This window comes from Lolium rigidum, chromosome 5 (assembly GCF_022539505.1).
Source record: "Lolium rigidum isolate FL_2022 chromosome 5, APGP_CSIRO_Lrig_0.1, whole genome shotgun sequence".
In the NCBI taxonomy this organism is placed as follows: Eukaryota; Viridiplantae; Streptophyta; class Magnoliopsida; order Poales; family Poaceae; genus Lolium; species Lolium rigidum.
In genome coordinates this window covers 42,364,490-42,382,885 of record NC_061512.1, presented here as the reverse complement: position 1 = coordinate 42,382,885, position 18,396 = coordinate 42,364,490, and the positions used below count along the sequence as shown (strand labels likewise).

Genomic DNA, 18,396 nt, shown 5'->3' with positions numbered 1-18,396 from the left:
CCATCGGGAGCGCTGACGCGCACCCGACAAAATGAAGATAGAGCAGATTCAAGGTGAACAAGGACAATGAAGGAGAAGAACATCAGGAGAAGACATACTTTAGTCTCTACCCGAACTATCTTCGGCTAGACACTCGGGGGCTACTGACGTGGGCACTACCCTTCGGGTAACCCACATTACCCTATCATGTATTGACTAATTGGAGGCCCATGAAGACACATGAAGGCGAGATGGGCCACTAGGACGGCGCACCAGAAGGTTCCTTGACAGGCAAGACAAGGAAGCGATCGAGCAAGGAAAGATTGGATCTAAAATTACTGTAAACCTAGTCGTACTCGGTGAGACCTCTTGAGACCTGGCCTCCTATATAAAGGCCAGGAGAGGGGCTGTCGAGGGACACAATCAATCTTAGCTACAATAGCCAGCAGAAGCTTAGAACTAGGTTACCCTAGCAACTAGCATCTCGACGAGATCACAGCCGAATTATTCGGCACCCCATTGTAACCTGTTTTCATCATAATCAAAGAACAGACGGAGCGGGACGTAAGGGTTTTACCTCATCGAGGGCCCCGAACCTGGGTAAATCGCTCTCCCCGCTTGTCTGTGTACCGATGTCTCGTGTCAGCTTGCAGGATTCCATCAACCCTAAGCCCCTATCGGAGGGCATTGCCGAGGAGCACCCTCGACAAACAGAGAGGAGGAGGATCGAAGTTCCAATGGTCTCCGAATTTTATTTGTTTCAAGTTTAGTTTTTGCCCAAGGGCATGTAATAAGGTAGCGGATGTTCTCTCCGCGTATGGTGCAAAGCTGTGTGATGTTTCCCAAGCCGTAAGGTCGGGTCATGCTCTAGACTTTGCCCAGTGATAAGGAAAAGGTGGTCGATGTTTCGATGAGACGAGGATAACTTCGATTTGTTGGTGGAGTTTGTGCTTAACGATCCGACTACACGTGCAAATCTCGTGCGCCAATGCAACCGCTAGGATAGTCTCCGGGAGTTACTAATCTTGTGGATGCATGATCAGTCTGACCAAAAGGTCTTAATTCCTACCTGAAATCGAGAACAAGTAATAAGAACTAATAATGTAATCAGAATATTGCGAATATAGATGAAAAATTTATTGAAATGGTGGGGTTCCGAATAAGGGTCTTGTTCTGGACATTAGCGTGAAAAGAAGTACACGAGAATTGCAGCAATGGCTAACGTTTAGTCTAATCAAAATCTGAGTCTGAACGTGACGGCCATGGGGTATTTAAAGGAGAAAAAAGTGGGTTTCGGCCACACTAGTAGAAAAAAGGCCTTCCATCCCAACCCATTAGTCCCCAAATACTTTGACCCGAGACTAATGAGGTCTTTAGTCCCGGTTCTGCTGGTGAACCGAGACTAATGCTCCGGCCCGGGACTAAAGGATATCCTTTAGTCCCGGTTGGTAACATTAGTCCTGGTTGGTGTCCCTAACCGGTACTAAAGGTTTTTTCTAGTTTTTACTCCCCACGCACCCTTCACCCCCCCCCCCCCACCGTGGATCGCCTTTTTAACTCTGTAAAATAGAAAATAAAATGATAGAAAATTCAAAAAATAGAATCTTTTGAGATTCTTGTATGTTACGCAACCTACTATTAGGAAAATTAAGAAATTCAAATTTTCAATTTTTTTGCAAAAAAGGTTTGAAAAATGGTAAAACTGCATTAACTTTTGCATACAACGTTGGAAAAAACGTATAATATATGAAAATCATCGTGGGTTTATGATACGTCTCCGACGTATCGATAATTTCTTATGTTCCATGCCACATTATTGATGATATCTACATGTTTTATGCACACTTTATGTCATATTCGTGCATTTTACGGAACTAACCTATTAACAAGATGCCGAAGAGCCGGTTGCCGTTTTTCGCTGTTTTTCGTTTCAGAAATCCTAGTAACGAAATATTCTCGGAATTGGACGAAATCAACGCCCAGGGTCCTATTTTGCCACGGAGCTTCCAGAAGACCGAAGAGGAGTCGAAGTGGGGCCACGAGGCGCCGCCACCATAGGGCGACGCGGCCCGGGCCCCGGCCGCGCCGACCTATGGTGTGGGGCCTCGTGTGGCCCCCCACGTTGCCCTTCCGCCTACTTAAAGCCTCCGTCGCGAAAACCCCGATGCCGAGAGCCACGATACGGAAAACCTTCCGGAGACGCCGCCGCCGCCAATCCCATCTCGGGGGATTACTGGAGATCTCCTCCGGTACCTCGCCGCAGAGGGGATTCATCTCCCGGAGGACTCTTCACCGCCATGGTTGCCTCCGGAGTGAAGAGTGAGTAGTTCACCCCTGGACTATGGGTCCATAGCAGTAGCTAGATGGTTGTCTTCTCCTCATTGTGCTTCATTGTTGGATCTTGTGAGCTGCCTAACATGATCAAGATCATCTATCTGTAATGTTGTATGTTGTGTTTGTCGGGATCCGATGGATAGAGAATACCATGTTATGTTAATTATCAAGTTATTACCTATGTGTTGTTTATGATCTTGCATGCTCTCCGTTATTAGTAGAGGCTCTGGCCAAGTTTTTGCTCTTAACTCCAAGAGAGAGTATTTATGCTCGATAGTGGGTTCATGCCTCCATTGATACCTGGGACAGTGACAGAAAGTTCTAAGGTTGTGGTGTGCTGTTGCCACTAGGGATAAAACATTGATGCTATGTCTAAGGATGTAGTTGTTGATTACATTACGCACCATACTTAATGCAATTGTCTGTTGCTTTGCAACTTAATACTGGAAGGGGTTCGGATGATAACCTGAAGGTGGACTTTTTAGGCATAGATGCAGTTGGATGGCGGTCTATGTACTTTGTCGTAATGCCCAATTAAAGCTCACTGTACTTATCATGACATGTATGTGCATTGTTATGCCCTCTCTATTTGTCAATTGCCCGACTGTAATTTGTTCACCCAACATGCTTTTATTTTATGGGAGAGACACCTGTAGTGAACTGTGGACCCCGGTCCATTCTTTTATACTGAAATACAAATCTGCTGCAATACTTGTTGTTTACTGTTTTCTTGCAAACAATCATCTTCCACACAATACGGTTAATCCTTTGTTACAGCAAGCCGGTGAGATTGACAACCTCATCTGTTTCGTTGGGGCAAAGTACTTTGGTTGTGTTGTGCAGGTTCCACGTTGGCGCCGGAATCTCCGGTGTTGCGCCGCACTACATCCCGCCGCCATCAACCTTCAACGTGCTTCTTGGCTCCTCCTGGTTCGATAAACCTTGGTTTCTTTACGAGGGAAAACTTGCTGCTGTGCGCATCATACCTTCCTCTTGGGGTTCCCAACGAACGTGTGAGTTACACGCCATCAAGCTCTTTTTCTGGCGCCGTTGCCGGGGAGATCAAGACACGCTGCAAGGGGAGTCTCCACTTCCCAATCTCTTTAATTTGTTTTTGTCTTGCTTTATTTTATTTACTACTTTGTTTGCTGCACTTATATCAAAACACAAAAAAATTAGTTGCTAGCTTTACTTTATTTACTATCTTGTTTGCTATATCAAAAACACAAAAAAATTAGTTACTTGCATTTATTTTATTTGACTCATCATGTTTCCTTTTAATTTTACCACAAAAGACATACCGGTAGGACGCGGGTCTATAATTGGGAGAAACAATATATAAGAATTTTTCAGTCATGTTAGTACCGTTGAAGATTTTGAAGATAGACACTTGGTAGAACTTGCTCCACTTATGAAATTGCTGCTGCTGCTTTAGTTCGCATGTTGGAAACTAAATTTGTTAATCTCAATCCTTTAATCCAACATATGTTTCTTACACTCGGTGATATGGAAGAGGGGGAAAAGAAAGATTTTGTTTTAGAAACCCTTCTTAGAGAATTTGGTTGTCTAGCAAGAGAGGCTAGAAAGGTCTTTGCTAAATTTAATATGCTTGGTTCTCATACTAATTTTGTTGGTCTCCTTGAAAAAATGGACATGGATAGAATAAGGTACACTAATAATATTAATGATGGTGGGAAGATCAAAGCACCAATACCATGTAAACTCCTAGCTATGAATGATGCACTAGAAAATAACTATGCTTGGCTTGTTCCTGAAAATTTGTTCGATGAGAGTAGCAAGCCCAAGACTAATGGAAAGGGAGACGCTGAAACTTATCCAATATACTATGCATGGTTGAGAAAACTCCAAACCCCGCTGTAGACGCACCATCTCTTGATAATACTTGATATACACTTTTTGCGCCTAGCTGAAAGGCGTTAAAGAAAAGCGCTTATGGGAGACAACCCATGTTTTTACTACAGTATTTTTGTTTTATATTTGAGTCCTGGAAGTTGTTTACTACTGTAGCAACCTCTCCTTATCTTAGTTTTATGTTTTGTTGTGCGAAGTAAAGTCTTTGATAGTAAAGTAAATACTAGATTTGGATTACTGCGCAGAAACAGATTTCTTTGCTGTCACGAATCTGGGTCTAATTCTCTGTAGGTAACACAGAAAATTAAGCCAATTTACGTGAGTGATCCACAGATATGTACGCAACTTTCATTCAATTTGGGCATTTTCATTTGAGCAAGTCTGGTGCCCTAATAAAATCCATCTTTACGAACTGTTCTGTTTTGACAGATTCTGCTTTTTATTTCGCATTGCCTCTTTTGCTATGTTGGATGAATTTTTTTGATCCATTAATGTCCAGTAGCTTTATGCAATGTCCAGAAGTGTTAAGAATGATTGTGTCACCTCTGAACATGTTAATTTTTATTGTGCACTAACCATCCAATGAGTTGTTTCGAGTTTGGTGTGGAGAAAGTTTTCAAGGATCAAGAGAGGAGTATGATACAATATGATCAAGGAGAGTGAAAGCTCTAAGCTTGGGGATGCCCCGGTGGTTCACCCCTGCATATTCTAAGAAGACTCAAGCGTCTAAGCTTGGGGATGCCCAAGGCATCCCCTTCTTCATCGACAACATTATCGAGTTCCTCCCCTGAAACTATATTTTTATTTCGTCACATCTTATGCACTTTGCTTGGAGCGTCGGTTTGTTTTTGTTTTTGTTTTGTTTGAATAAAATGGATCCTAGCATTCACTTTGTGGGAGAGAGACACGCTCCGCTGTAGCATATGGACAAGTATGTCCTTAGGCTCTACTCATAGTATTCATGACGAAATTTCTTCTTCGTTAAATTGTTATATGGTTGGAATTGGAAAATACTACATGTAGTAACTCTAAAATGTCTTGGATAATTCGATACTTGGCAATTGTTGTGCTCATGTTTAAGCTCTTGCATCATATACTTTGCACCTATTAATGAAGAAACACTTAGAGCTTGCTAATTTGGTTTGCATATTTGGTTTCTCTAGAGTCTAGATAATATCTAGTATTGAGTTTTGAACAACAAGGAAGATGGTGTAGAGTCTTATAATGTTTTCAATATGTCTTCTATGTGAGTTTTGCTGCACCGTTCATCCTTGTGTTTGTTTCAAATAACCTTGCTAGCCTAAACCTTGTATCGAGAGGGATTACTTCTCATGCATCCAAAATCCTTGAGCCAACCACTATGCCATTTGTGTCCACCATACCTACCTACTACATGGTATTTATCCGCCATTCCAAAGTAAATTGCTTGAGTGCTACCTTTAAAATTCCATCATTCACCTTTGCAATATATAGCTCATGGGACAAATAGCTTAAAAACTATTGTGGTATTGAATATGTACTTATGCACTTTATCTCTTATTAAGTTGCTTGTTGTGCGATAATCATGCTTACGGGGACGCCATCAACTATTCTTTGTTGAATATCATGTGAGTTGCTATGCATGTCCGTCTTGTACCGAAGTAAGAGAGATCTACCACCTTAATGGTTGGAGCATGCATATTGTTAGAGAAGAACATTGGGCCGCTAACTAAAGCCATGATTCATGGTGGAAGTTTCAGTTTTGGACATATATCCTCAATCTCATATGAGAATAATAATTGTTGCCACATGCTTATGCATTAAAGAGGAGTCCATTATCTGTTGTCCATGTTGTCCCGGTATGGATGTCTAAGTTGAGAATAATCAAAAGCGAGAAATCCAAAATGCGAGCTTTCTCCTTAGACCTTTATGCAGGCGGCATGGAGGTACCCCATTGTGACACTTGGTTAAAACATGTGTATTGCGATGATTCGGTAGTCCAAGCTAATTAGGACAAGGTGCGGGCACTATTAGTATACTATGCATGAGGCTTGCAACTTGTAAGATATAATTTAGATAACTCATATGCTTTTATGTTGAGTCAGTTCACCTATCTCTCTCCATCTCAAGAAGCAAACACTTGTGTGAACTGTGCATTGATTCCTACATACTTGCATATTGCACTTGTTATATTACTCTATGTTGACAATTATCCATGAGATATACATGTTACAAGTTGAAAGCAACCGCTGAAACTTAATCTTCCTTTGTGTTGCTTCAACACCTTTACTTTGATTTATTGCTTTATGAGTTAACTCTTATGCAAGACTTATTGATGCTTGTCTTGAAGTACTATTCATGAAAAGTCTTTGCTTTATGATTCACTTGTTTACTCATGTCATTACCATTTTTTTGATCGCTGCATTCATTACATATGTTTACAAATAGTATGATCAAGGTTATGATGGCATGTCACTTCAGAAATTATCTTTGTTATCGTTTTACCTCGCTCGGGACGAGCGGAACTAAGCTTGGGGATGCTGATACGTCTCCGACGTATCGATAATTTCTTATGTTCCATGCCACATTATTGATGATATCTACATGTTTTATGCACACTTTATGTCATATTCGTGCATTTTCCGGAACTAACCTATTAACAAGATGCCGAAGAGCCGATTCTTGTTTCTAGCTGTTTTTCGTTTCAGAAATCCTAGTAACGAAATATTCTCGGAATTGAACGAAATCAACGCCCAGGGTCCTATTTTGCCACGGAGCATCCAGAAGACCGAAGAGGAGTCGAAGTGGTGCCACGAGGCGCCGCCACCATAGGGCGGCGCGGCCCAGGCCCTGGCCGCGCCGACCTATGGTATGGGGCCCTCGTGTGGCCCCCCACGTTGCCCTTCCGCCTACTTAAAGCCTCCGTCGCGAAAACCCCAGTACCGAGAGCCACGATACGGAAAACCTTCCGGAGACGCCGCCGCCGCCAATCCCATCTCGGGGATTCTGGAGATCTCCTCCGGCACCCTGCCGGAGAGGGGATTCATCTCCCGGAGGACTCTTCACCGCCATGGTCGCCTCCCGGAGTGATGAGTGAGTAGTTCACCCCTGGACTATGGGTCCATAGCAGTAGCTAGATGGTTGTCTTCTCCTCATTGTGCTTCATTGTTGGATCTTGTGAGCTGCCTAACATGATCAAGATCATCTATCTGTAATGCTATATGTTGTGTTTGTCGGGATCCGATTGATAGAGAATACCATGTTATGTTAATTATCAAGTTATTACCTATGTGTTGTTTATGATCTTGCATGCTCTCCGTTATTAGTAGAGGCTCTGGCCAAGTTTTTGCTCTTAACTCCAAGAGGGAGTATTTATGCTCGATAGTGGGTTCATGCCTCCATTGATACCGGGGACAGTGACAGAAAGTTCTAAGGTTGTGGTGTGCTGTTGCCACTAGGGATAAAACATTGATGCTATGTCTAAGGATGTAGTTGTTGATTACATTACGCACCATACTTAATGCAATTGTCTGTTGCTTTGCAACTTAATACTGGAAGGGGTTCGGATGATAACCTGAAGGTGGACTTTTTAGGCATAGATGCAGCTGGATGGCGGTCTATGTACTTTGTCGTAATGCCCAATTAAATCTCACTTGTACTTATCATGACATGTATGTGCATTGTTATGCCCTCTCTATTTGTCAATTGCCCGACTGTAATTTGTTCACCCAACATGCTTTTATCTTATGGGAGAGACACCTCTAGTGAACTGTGGACCCCGATCCATTCTTTTATACTGAAATAAAAATCTGCTGCAATACTTGTTCTTTACTGTTTTCTTGCAAACAATCATCTTCCACACAATACGGTTAATCCTTTGTTACAGCAAGCCGGTGAGATTGACAACCTCACTGTTTCGTTGGGGTAAAGTACTTTGGTTGTGTTGTGCAGGTTCCACGTTGGCGCCGGAATCTCTGGTGTTGCGCCGCACTACATCCCGCCGCCATCAACCTTCAACGTGCTTCTTGGCTCCTCCTGGTTCGATAAACCTTGGTTTCTTTCTGAGGGAAAACTTGCTGCTGTGCGCATCATACCTTCCTCTTGGGGTTCCCAACGAACGTGTGAGTTACACGCCATCAGTTTACCCGGTTAGCCAAATTTTAGATTCTCAAATTTCCAAATGAAAATACGAAAGCAGTAAGATTTTTGTTTTTGCTATAAATTACGGATTATATATTTTTAATTTTTTTAATTAAAATTAATAATTGCATCCCTATTACTTTTACCCAATTTTTAGATTTTCAAATTTTTAGGTTGTAGGTTTTGCAAAAAAAAATACAATTAAAAAGTTAACGTTTATTTATTTATTCAAGATTATTATTACATCATTACTTTTGTTTATTAAAAGAATTATTTGAAATTCAAACAAAAAATAAATGTGACATCGACCAACATGTTAATAGGATTGATATGATACTAGTATCACATATATGCGCGTGAAGCACTTGGATGCGGGACGGAATGGAACTCGGAAGTTAAGCGTGCTAGTGCTAGAGTAGTGGGAGGATGTGTGACCGAGCGGGAAGGTTGACCACGAGTAAGTAATTTGACTAGAGATTAGTGTAGTTAGAGATAGAGACTAAACTATGCAAATAACTGAAATAATAGAAATTCCGAAAAATAGAAAAAAAATGGAGTGAAAAAATTTAATTTTTTTTTAGAAAATCTGAAGATATTTTCATCCCGACGCGCGGAACCCACGTGGATGGACCTTTAGTCCCGGTTCGTAAGCCACCGGGACTAAGGGGGGAGCCTTTAGTCTCGACCCTTTAGTCCTGGTTGCACAAACGGGACTAAAGCCCGTTATGAACCGGGACTAAAGGGCTTTTTTCTACTAGTGTCAGCCATACGTATGGTGGCCAAACCAAACCCCCCTCCAATACGGACTCTAAATGATGGCTGACTTAATTCCTGTGAAAATGACATGGACCTAGCGTAAAACTAAAGGTGATGCAGCACAATATTATGCTATGGACGAAATTATGAATTATAATTTTGTGTATTTCTTTCAAGTCTTCAATCTTCATTATGGTGACTTCAAAGTTATAAAATCTTCACTTGTGGCATCCTCTTCAACCCTCACATGCTTGGCGCCACCTCCATGCTCCATCCCTCTCGTCCATGCTAGGCTTATCATTCATAATAGTAACAAACACATCCGATTTAGGCAGATCATATTCTCATGTATGTGAGGAATAATTCCAACAAACGAAAGTATCTAATAATTAAGTTATTTAGCACGAGCTCGAGTAATTGATCCTTGTATTTATGAGATTATCGGTGTAGCGATTGTATCAATAGATGTCATGTCCTTAGAAAAAGGTCAAATTGGTTGTTTTTTCCAAACCTATTCCGGAGATGTTTTAAAACACATGCTATGCAAAACGACCGGGGATCCAAACGGGCTAAAAATTATGTCCCCGATGCGAGCCAAACGGCTGCCCAGAAGTTTGTGAGCAAAGAATCCATCCATTTATGTAGGCGACTAAACAATTTCTGTGGGAAGAAGGGACAGAAACGGAAACGTTTTGATCCCCGTACACGCTCGGACTCGGGCCAGCCCACGAACTCTGGTCTGGTCTACTCATCTCGTCAACTAAACAAACCCTTGCTCGATTTCCCCAATTCCCAACCGCCGTCATCAGGACACCGGAGTTTTGACGAATCAGCATGCCGCCGCCGCTGCCATCGCGTCGTCGCCGCGTCCGTCGCCGACCCTCCTCTTCCGCTTCCTCCACCGCCCTAGCAAAGACGGCAAGTAGCAGCAGAGGGTGGCTCTCCGTCCGCCGCGGGCAGTTCAAGCGGGGCGAGGAGGGACGATCGAGACCCGAGCACGGCGACCAGGCGCTGCCCATGTGCGACGAGACCCTCATCCTCGTTTTCTCCGGCCTCTCCGACGCCAGGGACCTCGTCCGCTGCGCCGCCACCTGCAGACGCTGGCGCCGCCTCGTCTCCTCCGACGCCCCCTTCATCTGCCGCCGCGGGCCCCCGCGCTGCGACCGCTTCGTCCGCCGCCTCGCGCTCGGCGCCTTCCTGCGCGGCAGCCACGGTGGCCACGGCGGCTTCGTGCCCTTCGTGCCCGCGCCCCTCTCGGTCGCCGCGCTCGTCGACCAGGGGACAGTACTGGACACCTCGCGCGTGGTCGCCTGCCGCAACGGCCGCGTCGTCCTGGACCTCCGCCGCCGCAAGAGCGCCTGCGTGCTGCGCCTGTGCGTGTGCAACCCCATGACCGGCGAGGCCGACTTCCTCCCGCCTCTGGCCGGGAAGGACAGCCCCGGGGCGTACGCGTGCGCCCTGCTCACCGCTGACGACGACCTCCACCTGTACGATGGCAGCATCCCATCCACTTTCAAGAAGTGCAGCGCGGCCTCGTACCGTGTGCTCCTTATCTTCAACCACCGCACCTACACGGCGCTCCGGCGCTACTCCACCGACGACGCCGGCGGCTGGGGCCCGGAGGTCAAGGTGCTCGGCGCCCGGATCGCCAGAGGGCGGCGGCTTGGCATGCAGGCGGCGCACGCGACGCTTGTGCGCGGCGGCGAGGTGTGCTGGCACGGGCTCGGCATCGGGCTCAAGCTCGCCACGCTGCAGACGTCCACCCCGCCCTACTCCGTCCAGGGCTTCGAGTCTCCAAGCCGCGCCGGCAACACCGTCGTCAGCAAGGTGGTGGATCGGCTGCTGGGGGTGATGCCGGACGGGAGGCTGTGCGTGCTGGAGCGCAGGGCCGACGACGCGGTCCTCGCCTACGCGGTCGTCTACGCCGACGTGGTGCGGGATGGCGGGGTGTCCGGGCGGAAGGTGCTGCTGTGGATACTGAAGGCGGCGCAGATGGGCCTGCGCGCTGTGAGGCTGCGGTGGTTCTGCGAGAGGAGCGGCGTGGTGCTGTTCACGGCGAGGAGGAAGGACGACGGCGTAGGCGGCAGGACGCAGGTGTACGCGCTGGACGTGCAGACGAAGCAGGTGGGCAGGGTGGACTGGCCGGGCGACCAAAACGGGGAGGACATGGACGTGTGTGGCTACGAGATGGACCAGGTGGCCATGCTCGCCGAGCTCGACCGCTCCACTGAGCTCCATCTTGCTCGATAGTCGGCAGGCCGCCCTGATTCATCCTTCGTGTTTCCTCGACTACTAGATGACACGTTGCTACGAAGATGTATCAGTGGTTGTGTACGTATTAGGTGCTGCACAATGTACATTCTTTGGCAATGGGCAATCTACAAATACTAGTAGAATGCCCGTGCGTTGCCACGGAACAGAAAATGGTACATTTATTCACTGATTGTGTTAATTCATAAATATGTTAGATACTAATCCAAAATGTTAACCAGTGTTCGCTAGATATTTTTCAGAAACACGTGCCAACTATGAAGACATATATTCTTACAGTTTATTCCTTTTTTTTTCTTTTTCTCCTCAGCAGTCTTGTCTCCTTAACCATTATCTCCTTGCAAGACAAAATAGAACATATTTATTCTTGTCCCTCGTACCCCCAATTTCATTTTCTTTGAGTAGCATTGATATGGTCGCTTTAAAGGTCATCATCTCATATTGCTATCTCTTATGCACGTTTTTCGAAATATTAGTAAATCAATGAAATGCGACTCAGTTTACTATCAAAGCTGATAAATCATTGTATTTCTGATTTGAAAATTTAATGGTTATCATGTAGCACAAGAGATGTTGGCGTACTAAATGTCTTGTTGGCAGGTTGCATGCGTTAAAATGAAAATGTTCTTTTCTCTTTGTTTTGTCTCTGATTATTCGTTGATCGCAACAAAGATAACTATCTCTAACTACAAAAAACATAAAGGAAATGAACGTGTGTACGCTAAACAAAGATGTTACCTAAAATGAGAATGCCACCTCTGATGTCTTGGAAGTTTTATTTTTTTACAGTTTTGGAATGTGAAAGGATATATCTCTATTTTTTGTCAGATTTAAAAGAGAGTGGATTTGTTACCTACATGGGTTGATACACACGTATGTGTTATGCGGTGATTCAACCCGTATAAACCTACTTTAGCTTCTTTTTTTCTAGTAGAACATAGATTTCTAATGTACAAAAGTGGTTTCGAACTTTCAAAGTTTATATAGCCTGAAACTCCGTCCAACATAGGGGTGCATGTCTACATTATACTACCTTCATCTCAAAACTTAAGGCTTATATTATTTTAGAAAGTCAAACTATGGTAAGTTTGATTAAGCTTTTGCCAAATATCATTAAATGCAAAATACAAAATTAATATCATTAAATAGATAATAAAATATATTTCGTATGGTATCTACAAAATATTATATTTGTTGATAGTTTATTCTAAAATTTTGATTAAACTTTACTTGATTTGACTTTTCAAAAAAAAAGCATTAAGCTTTGGAATGGAGGTAGTACATAGCTTAACACCGAAAGATAATAATATCAAACTCTGAATTTGAACGCTCCTACTAATTGGTCTCTTCAGGTAGCAGAACAAAACAACCATCGCTTGCTCTGGTTCAAGTCCAATGCATAGTGTCAGTTTTCTATCTGAGTGATAATGTGCTGAATATGTTTGTGTTCGTTCCTGAAGACACTGGCCATTTCTTTCTCTAGAAATCATACAAACTGTTAGCGTGACAAGGGTGCTGAGCTTCTTCTTGTTTGCCGCCTGAACTCTCTCTCTCTTGCTGCGACCACCATGGCCACATGTCCTGATCAGTGATGGGAACGACCGTGTCAGCTTCAGCCTCGACCAAGAAAAGATTGAACTTCAGTTTATATGTTACTGACGGTGCATGCCTTCAATAAATTAGAGCATATTCTTGAACAAACATGTCAGTAGAAAACTTCACTAACTACTAATGTGTACTTGGACAAACATGTCAATAGAAAACTTTGTCGTGGGGTATCTTACACAGCAAGTTGTGCGCGTTCGGCGTCACGGCATGGCGGCGGTAGGGGCGGAGCTGTTTGGAGTGACCCTGATGCACATGCATCAGGGTGAAAAGAAAAATTTAGCATTATTTATGGGATTAATAGGTGAGTGCATTAGGTTAAACTTAAAAAAGTGCATCAATGGAGGAACAGTTTCAACTTGTAGCAAAGTTGCAAGGTTAAACATGCATTAGGGAAGAATTTCCTCCAGCTCCGCCCCTGAAGCGGCGGCAACCTTGGGCGGTGGTTGGCAGCATGAGGACCGATGAAGGCGAACGACAACCTAGCTTCTCCAGTTGACTCCACGCCTCATACACCGTTAGTACGTTCGGGCGGCAGACAGCACGACACAATCTGATCCTGGCTCGTGAGATGCATTGCCCAAAGACAGCCGCGTCGGTGAGGTCATCCGCCATGCCCCACCGCAATGTTCTTCCAGTCGTGAGTCCAACACAGAGGCCATAGCTTGAATCCCTGCTGCAAGCTATGCACAATACTAATCTTAGAAATGCTTCACAATATGAAAAAATAGCGGTGACATTAAGGGCATGTCAGCGCGGAACGCTTGTATAGAGGCTTGAGTGAAAAACAATTGATCAATTACCACTCCAAGGCTTCTCTCAAATATCAGGCGCCTATTTCTCTTAACTGGTAGATCCGTTTTTTGTGGAGTAAGAAATAATCTGAGGAAGCGCTAGACGCAAAACGTTGCGCCGCCTCTCGAAAATAAGCGTCCATCGTCCGGGATCGATCCTACAACTGCCGATTGGCCCGGAGTAAAATCCTAGGGCTCCTAAATAAGCGTCTGCATTGTATGTGCTCTAAGTTCCTTAGGCTGTTTCCTCGCCAAGGAGGGCCCATGGAGGAGAGGATGCACCTCTACCAACCAATTAGAGAAGACGGAGAACAACGACAACGACAATGAAAACGCCTTTCCATGGACCTGTCGGAGGTGTCTTGTAGCTACAGACCTTGTCCAGCTCGAGCCCCTCCAATTTCCCTCGTCCTTTTCCCCTGCGATCCCCGACGCAACGAACCTGCACCGGCAACCAAATTATACTTGCTCAGCTCTCGAGGTAATTATGTCACACGGTGCCCACTACCGACTGAATTGTCTGTCTGAATTTCGTGCTGTCACGACCGGTTGGCGAGCTGGAATAGATGTTCAACTACATGGGCGACGATAAATTCCCCACGGAGGACCTCGGCAAGCTGCGCTTCACTTGGAGGCACCACCCATTTCCGTGCCGGGCAAGGCGCACATCAAAGCGGTCCCATGTTGCGTCGTGCAACTGGTCCTCCCGCCTGCTGCTGCTCTCGCCGGCACCGGCCACACCACCCTCCCTAGCGTCCGCGTTCATGTCACCGTCCGAGTCCGGCACCGCCTTCCCGGCTTTCCAGTACAAGAGGTCCGCGAATCCCATGGGACCTCCACGGCTCCACTTGCTCAGCCCTCGAATCAACTCCGGCCAGTTGGTGTCTCCTTTTTCTCTGGATAGGATAGATCGATTGGATGCATGGTGAGGCCGAGAGATGACGAAGTTGCGGGAGCCATGTTTCCAGAATTTTTGTCGTTTGGAATTAATTTTCTACGCTGACGGATAAGTTGGATGGGTGGGACTAATTTTTTGGATCAGTTTGTTGAGAGTGTTTAACTCTATTTAGCAAATACACTTTGATTAATGAGCTGACGCTGGATCAACATTCCTGTGACGTACTAATCTAAACATTACCAATACTTGTCAAAAGAATCTTTAAAAATAATTGCATGTATAGGAAGAGGATCAAGCTGAATTACACGATAGTACAACAACTCGATCCTCGATCTACTGCCGTCATCGAAGGTGCCCACAACTACTTGCGGCCGGCCACCCATCCTGCCTGTAGATCGATCGATCACCATGCTCCACGTACTACCACTGTTGTGTGTCGAGTGCGGACGGTATTGGCCTACTGCTGCACGACCTTGAATCGGGTCTTCGCTGCTCCAACATGACGACGATGACCATTGACCAGAAACACTACCTTCGCTAACCCAGACGTGTCGCGTGCTTCGGCGCCCTTGCGGACGCCGCCTGCAGCTGCGCTTGTATTAGTATCTTCCATGGGCTGGTGGCGCCATGGCGGTGGAGACTGCTCGGCTTGGTATCGGGGAGTGCGAGGAAGCCTGATTTGATGTAAATCCACCTGCTAGTGACTCTTTGTCGTTCGTCCGAGATAGACGATTCACTGATGAATGAAGTAACCACCGGTTGTCAAGGAGAAGTTCGTTTTCCACCGGGGAACAAGTGCATGGCAATCATAGAAGAACTGCCTACCAAAAAAGGGGCCACCAGGTATTAGGTGTATAGACTCATCTGGTTTGTTACGATCCCAAAATATAGTTGCGATCTGTTAGAAAATGTGTGGGTTGGCTGTGATGCGTTTTGTTAGTTGCGTTTTCTTTGTGACGTGGGGGTATTATTGTCCATCCTGAAAATGTGACACCAGGCATTCACCAGTTTGCTCTTAATAGTAGAGATTGAAATCAATCTATTCTTTGCAACTCAACTGAATAACTACTATATTAATCCTTAACAAACATCTTTTTTCTCCTAATTTTAGATTTTTTTCCGGATTAACCTGCAGCTGACACGTAGGTAGTTTTCTGGTTGATTTTCGTCGTGATTTTCCTGCGTGCATATCTGGTGCCCTCTTGCACTTTTTTTGCTCCTTTCCTTTAGTCTGTGGTGCACTTTGTTTTAACGTGGGTGGATATATCATTTTTGATGTTCTGGTCCCACTTGGTCCAACTCACACCGCTTTGACCAAGGAGAGGAGAACAAAATCCCACGGCTGCTCTCCGTTCGTAAAGTTCTTGCAGCGTCCGCTCCGCCGCTATTACGCCGCCGCCAAGCCCCATCGCTGCCCGCCCTGAGGTCGCCGTTCCCGGCGGGCTCCTGCCCCTCCCGAAGGTCACCGGCCCCGGCGGGCATCTGCCTCGGTCGCTGCCCCCCTCTTGGTCTGTCCCTAGGTCGTCGTCGCCGGTTGCTCGCCGGATCCCCGAGGTCGTCGCGACCTGCACCTGCTCCGCCTCGAGGTCGCCGTACCCGGACGGCGTCTGCCCTGCCCCGAGGTCAGAGCCTACTCCTTGTCCTCCCCGAGTTCGCCGTGAGCGGTTGCTTGCTGGACCTCGGCCGTTGGTCGCAGGTCCGACCGCTGACATGAACCACCGGGCGGTGGGTGGAGCAGGCAGGCCACAGCGCGTCGAAAGGGCACCACGGGCTCGCCCAGCAGCAGCTCCACCACCACCACATGCCCGCCCACCAGCGGCCCCTCCATCACATCCATGAGCAGCCCCTCCATCACATCCATCAGCAGCCCCTCCGACGGCCGCCAAGCGTTGGAGAAACGGCAAAGAACAACTCTCTCTTTGCTCCGCGGCGACCTCCGCCTTCCCGCATCCTCCGCATCATTCTCCCGACGCTGCTCTCCTGCCTCCCGTCTCATGCCCGCACTCTCGGTCACGGCGCGCCGCCACAAGGTATGCAAGGCCACGCTCGCGGCCCTCGACGGCTAGGTAGCCGAGTACCAGGCTACATACACCGTGCATCTGGCGTGCGAGAAGACCAAGGAGGGGTTCACTGAGGCGGTCGTCAAGGAGGTGTGCAAGATGGCACGCGCAGCGGCCGACGAGCTGCAGTGGCGCCCCATGGAGGCCTCCGTGAAGGAGATGCTCTCACCGGTGCAGGCCAAGGAGTTCCTCAAGGCCGTCGAGGACATCATCGCCATAGTCAGGTGGCAATGGACCAAGGCGACGAAGGGGCTGGACGGTGGATCCGTCTCATGTACAATTCGCCTCTTTGCCTTTCTTTTTCGGCCCCCTTCTATATCTAACGCCGGTCTATGTTTGCAGGCAAGCGCAAGGGTGGGGATTTCAGTGGAGGATACAAGCTAGGCATCCTCCGTTGTAGAGCTAGCGTTACATTTAGGCTCCGCTTATCATTTTCCTTGCTGGTGAACAGGAGAGACAGCGGGCGCTGTAGCTAAGCTAGCATGAAACATCCGCCATGTTGTGACCTCGGTCCACCCGATCTTGCCCCATTTGCACCTTTCGCAGGTACCCACACCAATATCTTCCGCTTTATTTTCCTTCTCCTCTCCTCTCTTTTGATTCAATCCCCTTAACTTCTCAATTTTGGTGTGTACAGATGCTTTTTAATCTATGCCTATAAGGTGCTTGATAAAACTCCAAGCAGGCTGACATGCAAGAGCCATGAAATTTACCTTCTCGAGGTTATTTTTTTGCAGCATTCTTGTGACACGAATTAAAGAATAGGATATGCTGACATTTCCAATGTGAGAGGGACTTCCCTATTGATCTTGTGCGGTAGATGTGGTGTATCAACGTAAGGAGGAGCTCCTCTTAAATGCTCAAGGGGAGAAGCGAGTGGTTTGCTTGCTGTAAGTACTGTTTGATATCCTATATTGTTGTTTCTGGAGATGCTCAATTAATAAATTTAGAAAGAAACGGTTGTTTCTATTACCAATTGGTACCTTCTTGCTTTCGATCTTTTGATTCCCTTTTCTTGCCATGCAGAACTGAGGCCGCTTTTGTTACTATGCAAGATTCCAGTGAATAGCATCAAAAATTCAGATAATTATGCGATGGTAAGGCTTCAAGTAATTTATACAGTACACTTAGTATCATTAGACATTAAGACCGTGATGTTGTTCATGTCATTCAGCTCCTAGATCTTCCATCATATTATTGAACTTCAGATTGATGGCGTTGATAAAAAAATACAGCAGCACAAAACTAGGCATATTTATTATGTTTTAGGTGTGTAAATGCTCCCTCGGTTCTTCTTTGTCCTAGCTACATTTGTCTTGATATTGGTAAAAAACAAATTCAGGTGATGTCAGGCTGTAGAGGTGTGGATCTGCGTGAGCAGTTAGTTCGGGTAACTGTACATATAAAATTAGTCCAACTAATTGCCTTTGAGAAGATTAGCTGGGCAAGTCCATACCGTTGCTTTTAAAAAATTAACGATTCCCGTTCCACTTCCCATAAAATGTGCTTCTTTATTTATGGTTGGACAATCATTTGAACAGTTAGGCGTTCTTGACTGTACCCTGCTTTTTTTGTTATACTGTGTTCAGCTATTACAACTATTACTTATGCTATGTAAGGAGTGGATATTGGAGTTAGCAAATATTCTCAATGAGTTGGGATGGATCTTTTTCGTTCATTGCTAAGTTGGCTTTGTGCAATCCTTATT

The 18,396-nt window shown here is 45.9% G+C and overlaps 1 long non-coding RNA gene across 1 annotated transcript; it reads left to right on the top strand.

Moving 5' to 3' along the window:
• Positions 1-17,061: 17,061 nt before the first annotated feature.
• On the top strand, positions 17,062-18,122 carry LOC124655547. Its single transcript, XR_006988725.1, has 3 exons — positions 17,062-17,234; positions 17,326-17,578; positions 17,715-18,122. It is a non-coding gene; the product is annotated as an uncharacterized LOC124655547 (long non-coding RNA).
• The last annotated feature ends 274 nt before the right edge of the window (positions 18,123-18,396 follow it).